Raw genomic sequence first — 18,531 nt, 5'->3', positions numbered from 1 at the left:
CCATCTCCATCTTAGCATCTCCCTTCACTGACTGCTCTTTCTATATCCTCATTTTATCAGCTTCTTGGAACAGCTACTCACTTACTACAATCACAGCCTTTGATAAACTTGTCCAGTTCACAAAGGCTACCACTCCTGTGCCCTAGATCCAATTCCTGGCTCAAACAAAAGTGACACGGCCTACTCTCTCATTCATTCCTGATGGTCTCAAATAGTCTCATGTCTATGAATTTTCCATATGCCTGGAAGCATGCCATAATCCACTCTATTCTTAAGAAACCCTCCTTAGACCCATCTCTGGCGTTCAATTATCACCTGTCTCTAATCTTAGCTCTCTCTCAAAGTTGACTGAGCATATCGTTTTTCAACAATTACTTCATTTTGTCTCTGATACTAACGTTCTTCACAATCTGGTTTTCATCTACATCACAGTACTGAGAATTTTCACATGTCTGGTCAGTAATCTTCATCAGGCTCTGGAAAGGGGCAAGAATGCTCTTCTTGTGTCCCCCGTCTTGACTGCAGGTTTGATCTTATTGATCAATGTTGTATTGTAACTAAGTAAATGTAACTAGTTATTGCAATTAAGTAAAAGTTTTCTTACTTTTACATGTTCAGAAGTACAGGATAACATTTGTTACTTTTACTGAAAATAATTTCACAGATATTTACTACTTTTACTCAGTTACATCTGATGTTTGCAGTTAAAAGTAAAAGCAGAAGCAAGATGTAAATGACGATTCCTCAGTAAACCAAATGAAACAGCAAAACTTGGAATAGGATTATGCTATTGCAAACCTCGTCACACAAACAGATGACCATCTCATCTTAAATTCTGCTGTTCAGTGAATATAGCTGATGACAGTATATACCTTTCCCAACCCACCAAGTAGGCCATACCTTAGACTTAATTCTTTTTGTGTAAGTGAATGTAAGTGTGAGTAATTTTTATACAATAAGGATATAAATAGATAACATAGTAACATAGTAGATGACGGCAGAAAAAGACCTGCACGGTCCATCCAGTCTGCCCAACAAGATAAACTCATATGTGCTACTTTTTGTATATACCTTACCTTGATTTGTACCTGTCCTTTTCAGGGCACAGACCGTATAAGTCTGCCCAGCACTATCCCTGCCTCCCACCACCGGCTCGGCTACCCAATCTCGGCTAAGCTTCTGAGGATCCATTCCTTCTGAACAGGATTCCTTTATGTTTATCCCATGCATGTTTGAATTCCGTTACCGTTTTCATTTCCACCACCTCCGCGGGAGGGCATTCCAAGCATCCACCACTCTCTCCGTGAAAAAATACTTCCAGACATTTTTCTTGAGTCTGCCCCCCTTCAATCTCATTTCATGTCCTCTCGTTCTACCACCTTCCCATCTCCGGAAAAGGTTTGTTTGTGGATTAATACCTTTCAAGTATTTGAACGCCTGTATCATATCACCCGTTTCTCCTTTCCTCCAGAGTATACATGTTCAGGTCATCAAGTCTCTCCTCATACGTCTTGTTACGCAAATCCCATACCATTCTTGTAGCTTTTCTTTGCACCGCTTCCATTTTTTTACCATCCTTCGCAAGATACAACCTCCAAAACTGAATATAATACTCCAGGTTGGGCCTCACCAACGTCTTATACAGGGGTATTAAACCTCTTTTCTTCTGCTGGTCACACCTCTCTCTATACAGCCTAGCAACGTTCTAGCTATGGCCACTGCCTTGTCACACTGTTTCGTCGCCTTTAGGTCTTCAGATACTATCACCCCAAGATCCCTCTCCCCGTCCGTACCTATCAGACTCTCCCCGCCTAACACATACGTCTCCCTTGGATTTCTACTCCCTAAGTGCATCACTTCGCATTGAATTTTAATTTCCAAATGTTAGACCATTCTTCTAGCTTCCGCAGATCTTTTTTCATGTTTTCCACTCCCTCCAGGGTGTCCACTCTGTTGCAAATCTTGGTGTCATCCGCAAAAAGGCAAACTTTACCGTCTAACTCTTCGGCAATGTCACTCACAAATATATTGAATAGAATCGGCCCCAGCACCGATCCCTGAGGCACTCCACTACTCACCTTTCCCTCCTCAGAGCGAACTCCATTTACCACCACCCTCTGGCGTCTACTGTTAACCAGTTCCTAATCCAGTTCACCACTTCGGGTCCTATCTTCAGCCCGTCTAGTTTATTTAAGAGCCTCCTATGGGGAACCGTGTCAAAAGCTTTGCTGAAATCTAAGTAGATTACGTCCATAGCACGTCCTTGATTTAATTCTCCAGTCACCCAGTCAAAGAATTCAATGAGATTCGTTTGGCACGATTTCCCTTTGGTGAAACCATGTTGTCTCGGATCTTGCAACTTATTTACTTCTAGGAAATTCACTATCCTTTCCTTCAGCATCGCTTCCATTACTTTTCCAATAATCGAAGTAAGGCTTACCGGCCTGTAGTTTCCAGCTTCTTCCCTATCACCACTTTTGTGAAGAGGGACCACCTCCGCCGTTCTCCAATCCCCCGGAACGTCTCCCGTCTCCAAGGATTTATTAAACAAATCTTTAAGAGGACCCGCCAGACGCTCTCTGAGCTCCCTCAATATCCTGGGGTGGATCCCGTCTGGTCCCACTGCTTTGTCCACCTTTAGATTTTTAAGTTGTTCATACACACTCTCTTCCGTGAACGGTGCTATATCCACTCCAATCTCACATGTACTTTTGCCAGTCCATTGTGGTCCTGCTCCAGGATTTTCTTCTGTGAAAACAGAACAAAAGTATCTATTTAGCAAATTTGCTTTTTCTTCATCATTATCTACATAGCGGTTTGCAGCATCTTTCAGTCTCACAATTCCCTTTTTAGTCTTCCTCCTTTCACTAATATACCTGAAGAAATTTTTGTCACATTTCTAGCCATTTGTTCTTCCGCATGCGCTTTCGTCAGATGTATCTCTCTCTTGGCTTCTTTCAGTTTCATCCGGTATTCCTCCCCGTGTTTCTCTTCTTGAGTTTTTCTGTATTTCAGGAACGCCAACTCTTTAGCCTTTATTTTCTCAGCCACTTGTTTGGAGAACCATATCGGTTTCCTTTTTCTCTTGCTTTTATTTACTCTCCTTACATAAAGGTTTGTGGCCCTATTTATAGCTTCTTTCAGCTTGGACCACTGTCCTTCCACTTCTCGTTCATCCTCCCATCCCATCAGCTCCTTCCTCAGGTATTCCCCCATTTTTACTAAAGTCAGCACGCTTGAAATCCAGGACTTTGATTTTTCAGTGGCCGCCTTCCGCTTTAGCCGTCATATCAAACCAAACCGTTTGATGGTCACTGCTGCCCAGGTGGGCACCGACTCGGACATTTGACACACTATCCCCATTTGTGAGCACCAGATCCAGCGTCGCTCCCTCCCTCGTGGGTTCCGTCACCATTTGTCTGAGCAGAGCACTTTGAAAAGCATCCACGATCACTCTACTTCTTTCCGATTCCGAAGACGGAACCTTCCAATCTACATCCAGCAGATTGAAATCTCCCAGCAACAGCACAGGTAGCTTCAGTTTATAATATAAGAAATATAATATAATATAAGAAAAAAAAGTGATCACTTAAGTTTGCTGTTTATTTGAACATATGGGAGATTTTCAATGATAGAGAAACTTATTCACCCTCTAGGAATAGCCTTGAACCTTACAGTGGCATTCCGCTTGGATGAGTTCTAACTCTGTGAATTTCTCCTTTTCACACAAATATATTCTTTATTTTATTTAATTACATATGAAGCTCTCTATTTATAACCTTTAGTTTCTTCAGGAAAGTTCTAGTAACCCTGGTTTATACAATTGATTGATTTATGTTACCAGTGGTATAGTGGGGAATTACATATTTAAAGTTAGGCATAGGCATTTACACCAGGTTTTCAACGGCATAATTTGCTGCGCCTAAATTCTAGTTGCATGGACAGGCATAGGTGTATTCTGTAAACCGTGCCTAACTTTATGAGTGAATTATAGAATATGCCTTTTTGATCAGCACTGATTTTTTAGGTGCCATAAACAGAATTAAGATTACAAGTGCATGCTAAGCCACTTTTTTCTGTTGTTTGGTAAAAAGGTCCCTTAATGCTGAACCTCAATACCGGGCAAAAGTAAAACTACTCTTGTTTTACAATGCCAAGAGATTGTCAGATGGGTTGTTATTTATAGGCTACTGCTGAATATACAGATAAGTGGTCATTAAAAGTACAAAGAAAAAGGAACAAACTAGCTCCCATTAAATGAATGCTGGATGTTTGAGAGCTGGGCAGGGCTGTTGCATGCCCAGAAAACAGTGCTATATTTGTTTATGTGGCTAATATATACAAAGTGGGACTTAAAAAAAATTGATAAAAATGCATGAAACATCTGGTGAATGATTATACCAGTGATTTAGTCTCAACCCTATCGTGAGCTGAATAAGGACAAGTTGCTCTAATGAAACTTATGTACTATATTATCTGCCAGTCTATTTCGACTTAACAGCTATTCAATTATAGTAATAAGATATAAAGAGCTATCATGCTTTATTGTGAAGATCTATGCTTCCCTCTACCTTTATTTTTTTGGTTAAGAGAGTTTATTAATTCCATTTTTTCATTTACAGCTTTTCTAAAATAGGCATAAAACAGATACATTTTTATTTATTTTGTTTAAAACATTTATTTTTCTCCCTTCAAAAAAATTAAAAGCAGAATACAAAATGAATATTAGTGACAGTAGAATAGAGACAAACACAAACCCTCCAGAGATCTCTGCACATCCCTACCCCCAAAACTTCCCCCCAATATCCAATAGCCATTATAGAACCCTGCTGGAATTCATAACCCGATTTCAAAGCAGCAGCAAAATCAAACACCCTCATACTAAAAGAGCCATTCTGAATAACTGTTAATTTCTTAGAAGAGAAGTTTTCCTCAATCTTCAAATCCAATGACAAAGAATTCCACACATTTGGCTACATTCATATGTTGCGCCTCATTTCCACATGGAAATCAAAGTGTATTCTATAAAATACGCTTTAATTTAGGTGTACATTATAGAATACACCAAGTACTGCTCCACGCGTCTAAATTTAGTCACTGTCAATTATGCCAAGTACAACCTGATGTAAATCCTGATGCCTAAATTAGGTGCAGAGCGGCTGTATTCTATAACAACACGTATAGATTTTAGGAACGCCCCAATCCCATAACCTTGCCTACTAAGGGACTTAGAATTTATGCACACCACGTTACAGAATATGCTTAGGAAGTAGTGCGCATAAATTCTAATTAATGCCAATTAGTGCTGATAATTGCTTGTTAACATCCAATTATCAGCACTGATTCACCTGTTAACTAATTAAGCACATTGTTATGAAATATGCTTTGATTTCTGCGTGCAAATCAAGGCGCAATATATAGAATCCCAGTGATTATGACAAAGTACTGAGAACATCCTCTGGCTAGTACTAGACTCCACCATCCTCACCGAGTCTTAAAATCTGGGTCCCAGATCAAAGAGATTGTGGAGGTGCATAAAAGGTCAAAGGATGGGCCAAAGACAACTGCAACAAGTCTTTCTAAAAACCATCACACCATTTCAAGGACACACAATTTAATCCAAACAATGAAGGCGAAATATGATCAAATTGCTCTTGAACAGTTAATAGATGTGCTGTGGAATTCTGAATTGGGTGCTCTGAAGACCAGTGCCAGATCTTCATATAATCACATTACAAATAATCCACCCAGGTAATTAGACTATGCAATACTGTCGTAAAATCAGAAGATTTAAAAAAAAAAAAAAAAAAAAAAGAAGGTTTCACGTGCCATTAACACTCATAACTAATAAAAACAGCCACAAATCACTTTTTGAGCTTCAGACAAATAATAAATTAGAGTACAAATGGACTTGAAATACCTAGAGGCTTCCTAAAAGAAATTTTTGTTTCTTCTACAGAAAAAAAATCAACAATTTAGCTTTGGAAAAATTCAGAACTGTAACTATTAGAAGCCAACCAAGTAGCTATTGCCTGTCAGATCTTGCCTAAATCATCCAAACACACATGCAAATTCATCTTACTAGGCAAAAACAACAAAACATTATTCACATAGATCTGAGAATCCCCCCCCCCCCAAAAAAAAGCAACATCACAAAGGGGACAAAGACACAAATTAATATTAATAATAAGGGAAATAATATTGACCCTTGGGAAAATCCATGCACACCAGGGGTCTCCAAGTCAAATAATCTTTTACACTATGCACTTATTGTCACTGGACCATTAAGAAAGAATGGACCTATTAAGACAGTTTTACTTAAGCACTAACTATTCTGTTAATAGTTATGGATCTTAATTCACCATATAGCCAGGCAGCCAACAGCTGGTTTGTATTGTCAGTTACTTCATTTAGAAAAGAGGAATACTACCAATGTTTTAGAAACAAATTCTCAATCACATACTTCTTCCGTTGACTTTCACTTTTATATGCTTCCCAATAAAAAGATTACATGCCAATACAGGATTTGATTTTGAATATATGGCTATTAAAGGTACTATTAGCTTTCATTACCTAGCTAACGTCTGCAGATAGAGACAAGGCATTTTAATGGGCAGGTCCTCAGAAAAACCCTCCTTAACACTGGGTAGCTGCGAATGGAATGGCTTTGCAGGATGGTAGCAGAGAATGCTTGGCTCAGCAGCACTGCTCAAAGACAGCAGGAACAGAGAATTTGCTTTAATCACTTGGTGAGCTTCCATGGTGGGCAAGGCACGTGGCGTCTTAACTTGCATTGGCTTCCTTCTAGATTGTTTTACCTAGAAAAGAACAGAAGGGTATAATCCATAAAAGTTACCTGAACATATTGCATTTAAAAAAAAAAAAAAGATCCCTAATATCATTTTGAAATGGAATTTCCAACAAAACCAAACTGTAAAAGAAACACTTAGAAGAAAATACCATAATATGACTAAGGCTAGTTCATCATCACCATCATTATCATATTTGATATACTCATACACATACTGGGTGTCATGGCAGAAATTTGGGAGAAGGCCCCTGATTGTGGATCCCCCCTTGCTCCTCCGCCCATGGCATCTCCTCAATTCTTCTCCTTTCTACTCCTCCCCCAATGGACTTTTCTTAGTTATCTCCCTTTGACTCATCGTTCCCCTTCACAAGGAACCATTACCTGCTCCTTTCCCTTTTGGGTCCTTTTCCTTCTCCACATCGGCCCCTTTCATGCTCCTCTCCCTCCTACTTCCTTCCAAACTCTTTGCTTCCTATCCTAAATGGCCCTGTCCAGCTCCACTAACTTTTCCAATATGTGCCCTTCTATGGTATTCTGCCTCCTATCTGTTCCTTTCTCCAGTCCTCTATACTCTGCTTCTCCTTCACCTTGCCTTATCTGGCTAGGTGCTCCCAGGTCCAACAGAGATCCTCAGGTGACGGATCACACTGGTAACTGCAGCAGTGAAACCTTTGCAGAGTACATGATCCAGTTTGTGAACACAAGTCCTCTGAGCCCCCCATCTCTGACATGGGTTTTCTTTGAAATGAGGATGCCCCAGACCTGCCACGTCTCCTGTAATGAGCGGGAGATTTCCACTTTTGCAGGTCATCTCCCGCTGGTGAGCCAGGATCTCCAACTGAGCAGCTTCCCCTTCCAGTGGCAGAAGGAGGTACCTTAATAAAATATCTCTTGCTGCTGCAGGACCGATCTTGCAATAAGAGCTGTGTGACTGGTCCCAGGGCAGCAGAACATGATGTTTTATTAAGGTATTTCTTGCTGCTGCTGGAAGAGGAAGTGACTGCTGGTGTCATGGGCCATGCCAGTGAGGCGTGTTAGGGGCGGAATTGTGGGCAGGGCTAGACAGAGTTGAGATGTAGGCGTGACCTAAATCTCCTGCTGAAAAAGCAGGCCCCTTTGGCAGCTCTGATGCCCTTGCAAGATTGGCATAGGGTTGAATCCCAGGCCTCACAAAGATATTTACTGCAAAGGCATCCTTTGAAGGCTTTTACACAGCGCAAACCTGGCTTAGGACTAATCTAGCAGATCTATAGAGCCTCCAGGCAACTGTCCTGCTTGCCACCCCCCACCTTACACACATTGTCCTGAATGCGACTGGTGAGGAATAATGTTATTTCTTAGCACAGTAAGATGACAAACCTATGAAATGTTTTAGAACTTTCAACAAGGATTGGTTTGCTATGAGTGTCTTCTTTGGACGAAGAGGGAGAAATCAGAACTGAGTTAGACTGACTAGGTCAGCACAGTATTTTATTTTATGCACTTGCAAGCCATCTAATGTTCAAGTACATTCTCATTGGTTAGATTTTCTTAAATTGGCCAACCTTTTCTTATAAAATTAGAGAATTTATTGACTCTTTATTCAACTAGAATTACACTTAATATTTCTTTTCTTATTTTTCTTTTGCTATCATGGGGTATCAACGAAGATATACTGAATTCAAAATGATAATGCGAAATAAGGTCACTGGCTCCGATAATAGGAGGGATGCTAGAGTGGAGGAGTGGCCTAGTAACTCCTTGTGACTCTGGGCAAGTCACTTAACCCTCCATTGCCCCATGTAAGCCGCATTGAGCCTGCCATGAGTGGGAAAGCGCGGGGTAGAAATGTAACAAAAATAAACAAAAATAAATAACCCTTTTATGAAGCATCTATAACTGTTATACCGAAAGAGGGAAGAGATTCTCTTTTATGTGCTAATTATAGACCTATTTCTTTACTCAGTACTAATTTTAAAATATTTACCAAAGTCTTGTGTGTGAGTATAGAAAAAATATTCCCCTTCTAAAACATCCTGATCAAACCGGCTTCATAAGAGGTAGATATGGCTCTGACAATGTCATATTGACGATGAATTATGAATTATGCACAAATCAGAGATGTCCCAATAGCGGTATTATCTTTAGGTGCTGAAAAGGCATTTGATAATGGCCTTGGAAAAATATGGTTTGTGGGAAAATATATATACACAACTCCTAAAGCTTCAATGACAAAAGAGTGGGTTTTTAAGCCTGAAAACTATTATTTCTTGAAGTGTATTTCTCTAGTTTGGCCAGCAGGTGGTGCATGTTTATGTTTAAAACTGTTACAGAGGACTGTTCCTTCTTTAGTTAACTCAGATAAGAGGTAACCTACAGTGATGTGACCAGTTATTATAATACTTTCTGCTCTGATTGGCCCAGGAGTTCAAAATTCAGCTAGGATGTACTGGCTTTTTCTCCAGTCTCAGCTTGGCAATAGAGAAAAGACCTCTTCACTGAGACACTGTAAGCAGTTATATTCTATAATCTGTGAGCAGCTACATTTCCTGTACTCCCAGGTACTATTTAGATAGTAAATAAATGTTTAGTAAGTTTTATAATTGATCCATATTCAGTTACCTGTTATGTGCTGTTTTTGTTTCATCAGTTTTTATGGTTCACTGTTCAATTTTTTTCATAACGATAAACAATGTTTGTTTATTGCCTCTGCTTGTTTGGACTGACTAAGAATCCTGGTGGTTTGTGTGTTGGGTCTGTGAGTGCTTTCTGGGAACTGAGGGACCACTGGGAGTGTGGCCCTCAATAACCTAGGAACCACTGGGGATAATTTGAGACTGGGAGACTCGCTCAGAGGCGGCTGGAACCCAGTCACAGGGAGGAGGGTGCTAGTGTAGAGCACAAGTGGCAGGTGCAAGTATGACCTGAACTGTGCTCAGAATAGACCCTCTAAGTGGCTGCTGAGTAGCCCCAGGCAGGTGGCTAGGCTTTTCGTGATAAACACTCAGCAAATTTCTGCTTGTACCATGGCATGAGTCAAGGGTGCTCATTGTAGCCTCTCCTCTTCGCAATTGCCATTGAATCATTATTTTATTTATTTTTTACATTTGTATCCCACAATTTCCCACCTATTTGCAGGCTCAATGTGGCTTACATTTTACTGTAGTGGCAGTCGCCATTTCCGGTATGAACAAATACAAGGTGTTATTGTGGTGGAATAAAGTTCATGTAAGGTAGGTATGATGGGGGTGTTTAGGGAGTATGAAGGAAGTAGGGTGTGTCCATTCAGATCTTTGTTTAGTTGTGTTGCAGTTATTCAGGATTTTATGTTGGGTCGGTTGAATATGCCTTTCTGAACAGGTTTGTTTTTAGTCTTTTCTGGAAATTTAGGTGGTCATATGTTGTTTTAAATATTTTTGGCAATGCATTCCATAGTTGTGCACTTAAATAGAAAAAGTTGGATGCATACGTTGTTTTGTATTTGAGTCCTTTGCTGCTTGGGTAGTGAAGGTTTAGGTATGATCGTGCTGATCTTATTGTGTTTCTGGTTGGGAGGTCTATGAAGTCTGTCATGTATCCCGGGGCTTCACCGTAGATGATTTTATGAACCAGGGTGCAGATTTTGAAAGCGATAAGTTCTTTGATTGGGATCAGTGCAGTTTTTGTCGGAGTGGCTTGGCGCTTTGAAAACGTAGTTTTACCAAATATAAGCCTGGCTGCTGTGTTTTGAGCGGTCTGAAGTTTCTTTACGATTTGTTCTTTGCAGCCCACATAGATTCTGTTGCAGTAGTCTGCATGGCTCAGTACCATTGATTGTATCAAGTTGCGGAATATTTCCCTCGGGAAGAATGGTTTCACTCATTTAAGTTTCCACATTGAGTGGAACATTTTCTTTATGGTAGATTTCGCTTGGTTCTCTAGTGAAAGGTTCCGGTCAATTATTACTCCGAGAATTTTCAGGGTGTCTGCGATAGTGAGGGTGCAACCTGGGATGTTTATATTTGTGGGTTTGTATGTGTTGTATTGGGATGAGATGATAAGACAGTGTGTTTTTTCTGTGTTGAGTTTTAATTGGAGTACGTTTGCCCATGAGTTCATGATGTTCAGACTGAGCTCGATTTCATTGTTGATTTCAGCCAGATCGTGTTTGTAGGGGATATATATTGTGACATCATCTACGTATATGAATGGGTTGAGGCCTTGAATGGATAAGGACTTGGCTAGTGGGGTCATCATGAGGTTGAAAAGGATCGGTGATAGTGGTGATCCTTGCAGTCTGGTTTCCAAGGTGATGATATGTTTGCGCTAGCTTTCACTTGATATGTTCTTGTGGTTAGGAAGCCCTTGATCCATTTGAGTGTGGTTTCCGCTGATTTCAAAATAGTCTAGGAGTCTATTATTATGTTATGATTGACCACGTCGAAAGCACTGGACATGTCAAATTAGCTGTTGAGGTAAGACAGTGTGTAAACATTCATGGATACTGGTTGATAAAAATGAACATTCGGTTTCCCTATATGATATTTTAATTTTTCTTACTCATCTTAGAGAATCTCTTCCCTCTATAATGTACTTGATTGAACAGTTTGGTTCAAAGTCAGGATACACAGTAATATTTCTTGGATAGGAATAATTAGTACTATCAAATTACTGATTCTTCCTTGATTATTATTATTTGGTTTATTCAGCTTCCTATTAGGATTTCAACTTATTTCTTTTCTGAATTAAACAAGCATATGATTAAATCATATAGAAAAGGGAAAAAAAGAAGCTAGAATCAGTTATGAAACCTTGATGGTACCTAAAGGGAAAGGAGGTTTAGATTTCCCTTATTTATTATTAGTGTGCTGTATTAAGATCTTTACTTTTTTGAACAAATACAAAGGCTGACATTTTCTGGGTTAGGTTAGAAGTGTATTGGGCTCTCCCAATTCCTCTAGAAATACAAAAGAGGCAAGGTGTATAGAAACAGCATCCTTTTTAAGAGGTCAATTTCAAAATTACATCATTCTTTATATTTATCACTTCCATTAAACTTCATGTTATCATCAGTATGGCAGTGATATCTAGGATCATTACACAGGGAACCTTTTTGGATCCCTTTATGGGAATCTTTGCTTAAATGCTCAATCTCCAATGTTTTGTTATCTACAAAGGTATGACTTATTGAGGGATTCTATCACCCCTACATGTCTTAATCTTTGGGGCTTAGAAGATTCTGACCTTTGGTGTTGGAACTGTGGACAAGTTGGATCTTTTTTTACATCTTTGGTGGGAAAATATTTGGAAGCAAATTCAGTCCTTTTTACAACAAATTACAGGAAGAGATTCGCTGTATCATTACATTTGAGCCTCATGTTACTGGGCTTTAATATTAAAAATCCCTCTCTCTCTCTCTCTCTCTATATATATATATATATATAGATATAGATATATATAGATATATATATAGATATATATAGATCTATGATAAATAGTCTTTGTTAGATGCTAGATCTGTTATAGCCAGGGCATGGAGACATTCTCTTCCACCATCATCATAGAATGGCTCAATAAAGTTTGGATGATTCACAAATGGAAACATTTAAATCTGAACTGAAAGATCATATGGTAAATTTGATGAGAACTGGAATCCCTTTCTGCTTTGGACAACAAATATGTAACTTGTTTTGGATTTGATTTGTGCCTTCTTTACTTTTAGATATGATCTCATTTTCTATTCCATTTACTGTTAATGTTATGTAATGCTCTCAACTTAGAGATACCTGTTAACTTAATAAACAAGCAAAGAAAAAAGAAAAAACAGAAGAAAATGACCTTATTTAGATTTCGTAGTACTGTATATACAAAAAAAAACCCATTTTGTCTGCTACTGGGCAAAAACCATTGTCCTATACAAATTCAGTGTGCGTATTCCAAATCCGAAGTCAGAATTGTTGTAACACGTCAGGAAATTTTGTTATGCATAAGTTTGCCCAAATGAATTAAGCACTTGGAAAGCATTAAATAATTTTTACAGAACGAGTTTTACTCCAACAATTACCTGATCTACATCAAAGTTTTCGTAGTAAACAGTATATGAAAATGTAATGGAATAACAACATTTCAAAAAAGTCTCATATTCCACTTTAAAAGTCTTACTTCAGCAGGCCCAGTACTGTTAAAAGTTCTTCAGGCATCTGCTTTTGCGTTTGTGACCGGTCATTTTCCGCTGCAAAAACCAGCAATAGTCCCCCATCATGTTGGGATTCCAGCAGCCTTGATATCTGTTCTCCATTGTAGAAATTTCTTTATGGAACCTCTTTCCATGTCGTCACTATGTGTCCCATCTGTCACATTCTCAACCTCTCACTTTCCACTGCGACTATCCCTGCTGCCTTTAAACATGCTGTGGTCACACCTCTCCTTAAGAAGCCTTCACTCGACCCTACTTGTCCCTCTAATTACCGACCCATCTCCCTCCTTCCTTTTCTCTCCAAATTACTTGAGCGTGCTGTTCACCGCCGCTGCCTTGATTTTCTCTCCTCACATGCTATTCTTGACCCACTACAATCTGGTTTTCACCCTCTCCACTCAACCGAAACTGCACTTACTAAAGTCTCCAATGACCTATTACTGGCTAAATCCAGAGGTCAATATTCCATCCTCATTCTTCTTGATCTTTCCGCTGCTTTTGACACTGTCGATCACAGCATACTTCTCGATACCCTGTCCTCACTTGGATTCCAGGGCTCTGTCCTTTCCTGGTTCTCTTCCTACCTCTCCCTCCGCACCTTTAGTGTTCACTCTGGTGGATCCTCTTCTACTTCTATCCCTCTGCCTGTCGGCATACCTCAGGGTTCTGTTTTGGTCCCCTCCTCTTTTCTATCTACACTTCTTCCCTGGTTCATTAATCTCATCTCATGGCTTTTCCTACCATCTCTATGCTGATGACTCCCAAATCTACCTTTCTACCCCTGATATCTCACCTTGCATCCAAAACCAAAGTTTCAGCTTGCTTGTCTGACATTGCTGTCTGGATGTCTCAACGCCACCTGAAATTAAATATGACCAAAACAGAGCTTCTCATTTCCCCCCCCCCCCAAACCCACCTCCCTGCCCCCCCCCCCCCGTTTTCTATTTCTGTTGATGGCTCTCTCATTCTCCCTGTCTCCTCAGCTCGAAACCTTGGGGTCATCTTTGACTCTTCTCTTATTTATTTATTGCATTTGTATCCCACATTTTCCCACCTTTTTGCGGGCTCAGTGTGGCTCTCTCCTTCTCTGCTCATATCCAGCAGATTGCCAATGACCTGTCAATTTCTTTCTTTACAACATCCGTAAAATCCGCCCCTTTCTTTCCGAGCACTCTACCAAAACCCTCATCCACACCCTTGTCACCTCTCGTTTAGACTACTGCAATCTGCTTCTTGCTGGCCTCCCACTTAGTCACCTCTCCCCTCTCCAGTCGGTTCAAAACTCTGCTGCCCGTCTCGTCTTCCGCCAGGGTTGCTTTACTCATACTACCCCTCTCCTCAAGACCCTTCACTGGCTCCCTATCTGTTTTCGCATCCTGTTCAAACTTCTTCTACTAACCTATAAATGTACTCACTCTGCTGCTCCCCAGTATCTCTCCACACTCGTCCTTCCCTACACCCCTTCCCATGCACTCCGCTCCACGGATAAATCCTTCTTATCTGTTCCCTTCTCCACTACTGCCAACTCAAGACTTCACGCCTTCTGTCTCGCTGCACCCTACGCCAGAATAAACTTCCTGAGCCCCTACGTCTTGCCCCATCCTTGGCCACCTTTAAATCTAGACTGAAAGCCCACCTCTTTAACATTGCTTTTAACTCGTAACCACTTGTAACCACTCGCCTCCACCTACCCTCCTCTCTTCCTTCCCGTTCACATTAATTGATTTGATTTGCTTACTTTATTTATTTTTGTCTATTAGATTGTAAGCTCTTTGAGCAGGGACTGTCTTTCTTCTATGTTTGTGCACTGCTGCGTACGCCTTGTAGCGCTATAGAAATGCTAAATAGTAGTAGTAACTGGGTGGGAAAAAGTCAAGATGGGAATGTAAGAAATGCATTTTCAATGACATTCGGCAGCCAAGTTGTTCATATGCTTTAAGCATGTTGTCTACTAGTTCAGCATAGTTTTCAGCTCGTCTGTTCATAAGGAAGTTCTGCACTACTAGCACAAATGCATCCCAAGCTGCAAGTTCCAGAGGGTTGAGTTTTGTTCTGAATGTGTCATCATGCATTAGTTTGTTGATTTTGGGGCCAATAAAAATTTCGGCCTTTATTTTAGCCTCAGTTTTCAGTGTGCTAAACATCTCCTTCAAATACTGGAAACCACGTCCATCAAGATCAAGTGCAATTACAAAATGTTTTATTAAACCAAGTTTATTGTAAAGTGGTGGAAGATAAACTTGAAGTGGATTGACCAGTGATTTGTGTTGTACATTGTACCAACCAACTGTGTGCTCGAGAGTGAGAGGCCACTGTCATTTTGTAATGATTTTTGTCATCACAACTGTTCCATAGGCACAAGAAACACATATGCTTTGTGTACCCTAACTGTAGGCCAAGCAGCAGTGCTATCACTTTCAGGTCAGCACAAATATTCCATTTATATTCAGAGTATTTAATCATTTTCAAAATTAACTCCATAGAAGCATGGGTCTCTTTCATTCCAACCCCATGAGCCAATGGAACAAATTGTTTTTCCGTTACCATTGTGCAACAAGACAGCTTTCAAACTCGTTTTGCTAGAGACTATGAATAGCCTCCATTCATCAGGAACATGTGTACCATCTAACTCCATCATAAGACCATTTACATCAGTACAGAAACAGACATCGCTTTCCATTGCATAGTATGCAGCTAACTTGGTGTGTCGATGATGAAAGTGTGAAGTAGTAGTGCTTCATTGTAGCAAATTCATCCTGAAGTCTAGAAGCTAGCAGTTCTGACTTTTCTTTAGATAATGACAGATCTCTTACCAGATCATCTAAATCTGATTGGCTCAGCAAGTGCGGCTGACCCTCCAGTTGTTCTGGATCAGGAAATACATCATGCCAATCAACCTCTTCTTCTTCATCAGGATCAGAAGCGTCAGTTTCAACTGCCGTTCCTGCTGCAGGAGGGGCAGGCACTGGATTCTCTACATCGTGTGGTACTGGTTTAAGAGCAGACTCACAGTCAGGGTACACAATTTGTGACTTGTTTCTCTTTGAATATCCGGCGATTTTAGTCATGCAAAAATAAAAGTCTGAATGGTGATTTTTCTGCTCACGCCAAACCATTGGCACTGCAAAAGCCATTCTTTTACCATTCAACCACTGCATTAGTCCAGAGTAACACCAGTGCAACAAACATGAGGTGCCCAGCTTTTATCTTGATCTCCAATTTGACAGTCAAAGTAATACTTGTAAGCAAGGTGCACTCGCTTAGTCAGATTTTGCGCTGATCAGTGTATTTGCCACATATGTAGCAGAAATTGTCCGGATCGTTAACACATTTGCGTCTATCCATCTTGCCTTATATACTTACTGCTGACATCAGACAATAGACCTATCTGAGCGCGTCCGGACAGGTCCGGGCATGTCCGTTGGAATAGTTCCAATATATAATGCATTAATATTATAAGTGAATAGGTTTTGCATGTATAACTTAAAATCTAGACGTGCCAGGCAAATTCGGAGTTCATATTTGGAATCGGTGGGTTCAATTTAGTATAAATCACATGTTTTTCTCTCAGTAGCAAAATCATTGTTGCGTTGTATAAATCCTAAAATTTGTCTAATATTTCTCAAATTGAATTTTTGAAAAGTCCTTCATTCTCTCAGATTGTCAATTGCATTATCTCCCCCTCATTCCTGTGCATGCTTGGATTCAGATGTACTTCTGTATTTTACAGTACAGTTCTTCCTGCTCATGTTAGATTAGAATTTTTGTATCCAAAATTTAAATACAACCCCAAAATGTACTTTTTACTAAAGCGTTTGATGTTGTGGCATAGCTTTGGCTGTGGGGATGGGCTTCTAAACTGTGCCTGCTCATCATTGTTTACTATTCCATACTTTGTCTCACTGTCTTTATGTTTTGTCCTATGATCTGGTTTGCTTTTCTGCAATGTTCCTTTTATTGTCCTGCTGTCTGTTGTTCTAGTTATGTGCTATCCTATCGATACTGTGGAGTTCTTTTCTACCTTGATTTGATTTAGTGTAAACCGCTTTGCTATCTGTGCTAAAAGGTGGTACATTAAATACTAATAAAATAAATCATATTAACATGACAACCTGTAATGAAGGTCTTCACAAGTTACAGGTAAACCCCTAAACTGTAAGACAAAAATCATGAACTCCCTTTTCCAATTCCATTTTGTTTTTGTTCAAAATACACCCACAATGTAAACCAGGTGGTCTCTTATGTTTTGCCCTGGTGATTTTTATTTTTTAATTATTCATCAGCTCTTCCTACAAGTCAGAGTAAAATGATTGAGGGCTTCATCTACAAAGCCGGGCTAGTGATTCCTGCGTGGCAAACGAGAGGAAGCCCATAGGAATTGAATGGGCTTCTTCTCATTTGCTGCACCAAGAATCGGTAGCGCGGCTTTGTAAAAGAAGCCCTGAATTCAGTGGTGTAGCCACAGGTGGGCCTGGGCTCAGGCCCACCCAACAGTAGCACACATTTAGCAGTAGCAGTTGGGGATCCCAACCTCTACCAGCTTAAGACTTCCCCCTAATGGTAATGAAAACGCTACTCTCCACAATACTGGCACTTGCACATTCTCAGTTTTCAGTGCATGCTTGCTGCAGATTGCCAAGGTGCAAAGAAGCATCTTCTCGCCAGCTGAGATATTTTTTTGGTGGTGGTGGCAGGGGGAGGAGAGAGAACATTTGGTGCCCACCCACTTCTTGCCTAGGCCCACCCAAAATCTGTTGCCTGGCTACGCCCCTGCCTGAATTATCTTGGAATGTAAAAGTTTACAAATACAGAATATTTTATGATGGAGGTATACTGCAAAGACTTACTGAAATTATACAGAAACTGCATTTCTGGCCAACTTCTTTAATAAAATATCCCTGAGGTTCTCACTATAAAGCTCACAAGCATTCTGTGTGCTCTCCTTCGGAGAGATCATGACTATAGCGATATTCATTTTACTAAGTAGACTCGTAGAGCAAATAAGTTATATAAAATCACTTTCATTCATTACAGCTAAGACAGTTTTACTTAAATACTGAAACCACTTTATTAACAAGTTATAGATCATAATGCATTGTACATCCAGGCAGGTAACTGCTATTGTATATTACGAGTTACATTATTTAGATCAGAGGAATATTGTATTGAGTACCTTTTCCCTTGCTGCAGCTTGCTTCTCACGAAGATGCTTTTCCCTGCAGCGATCACACACCAAATACCAGGTGCTTCCTCCAACTCCACCATCACCACAGTTGCCTGCCCATCCTCCACAGAAGTGTCCAATACTATTATAGCCCTGGCCCCCAGCATACCGACCACAACCTTGAAAATGGTACAAAAAACACCAGAAGGTAAAACAATTCTTATTATCAAGCCCAAAAGCTAATTCACAGTTGATGAAAATTATTCATTTTTTTTCGGAGTATGTTAACTTTAAAGAAAGGGAACCTCAAAAACATTTTTAAAACATAAAACATTTGCTCAACATATAAACATTTAAACCTATCTAGTGAAAGTGTACCTACTTTTTTTCAAAATGTGAAGT

General features: G+C 40.0%; 1 protein-coding gene across 1 annotated transcript in view; it reads right to left on the bottom strand.

The window, feature by feature from the left end:
* MYCBP2 (MYC binding protein 2) overlaps positions 1 to 18,531 on the bottom strand; it is a 937,772-nt gene that overhangs the window by 189,537 nt on the left and 729,704 nt on the right.

The sequence above is a fragment of the Microcaecilia unicolor genome, chromosome 4 (assembly GCF_901765095.1).
Source record: "Microcaecilia unicolor chromosome 4, aMicUni1.1, whole genome shotgun sequence".
NCBI classification, from domain to species: domain Eukaryota; kingdom Metazoa; phylum Chordata; class Amphibia; order Gymnophiona; family Siphonopidae; genus Microcaecilia; species Microcaecilia unicolor.
This window is presented reverse-complemented; position numbering and strand designations above follow the sequence as displayed.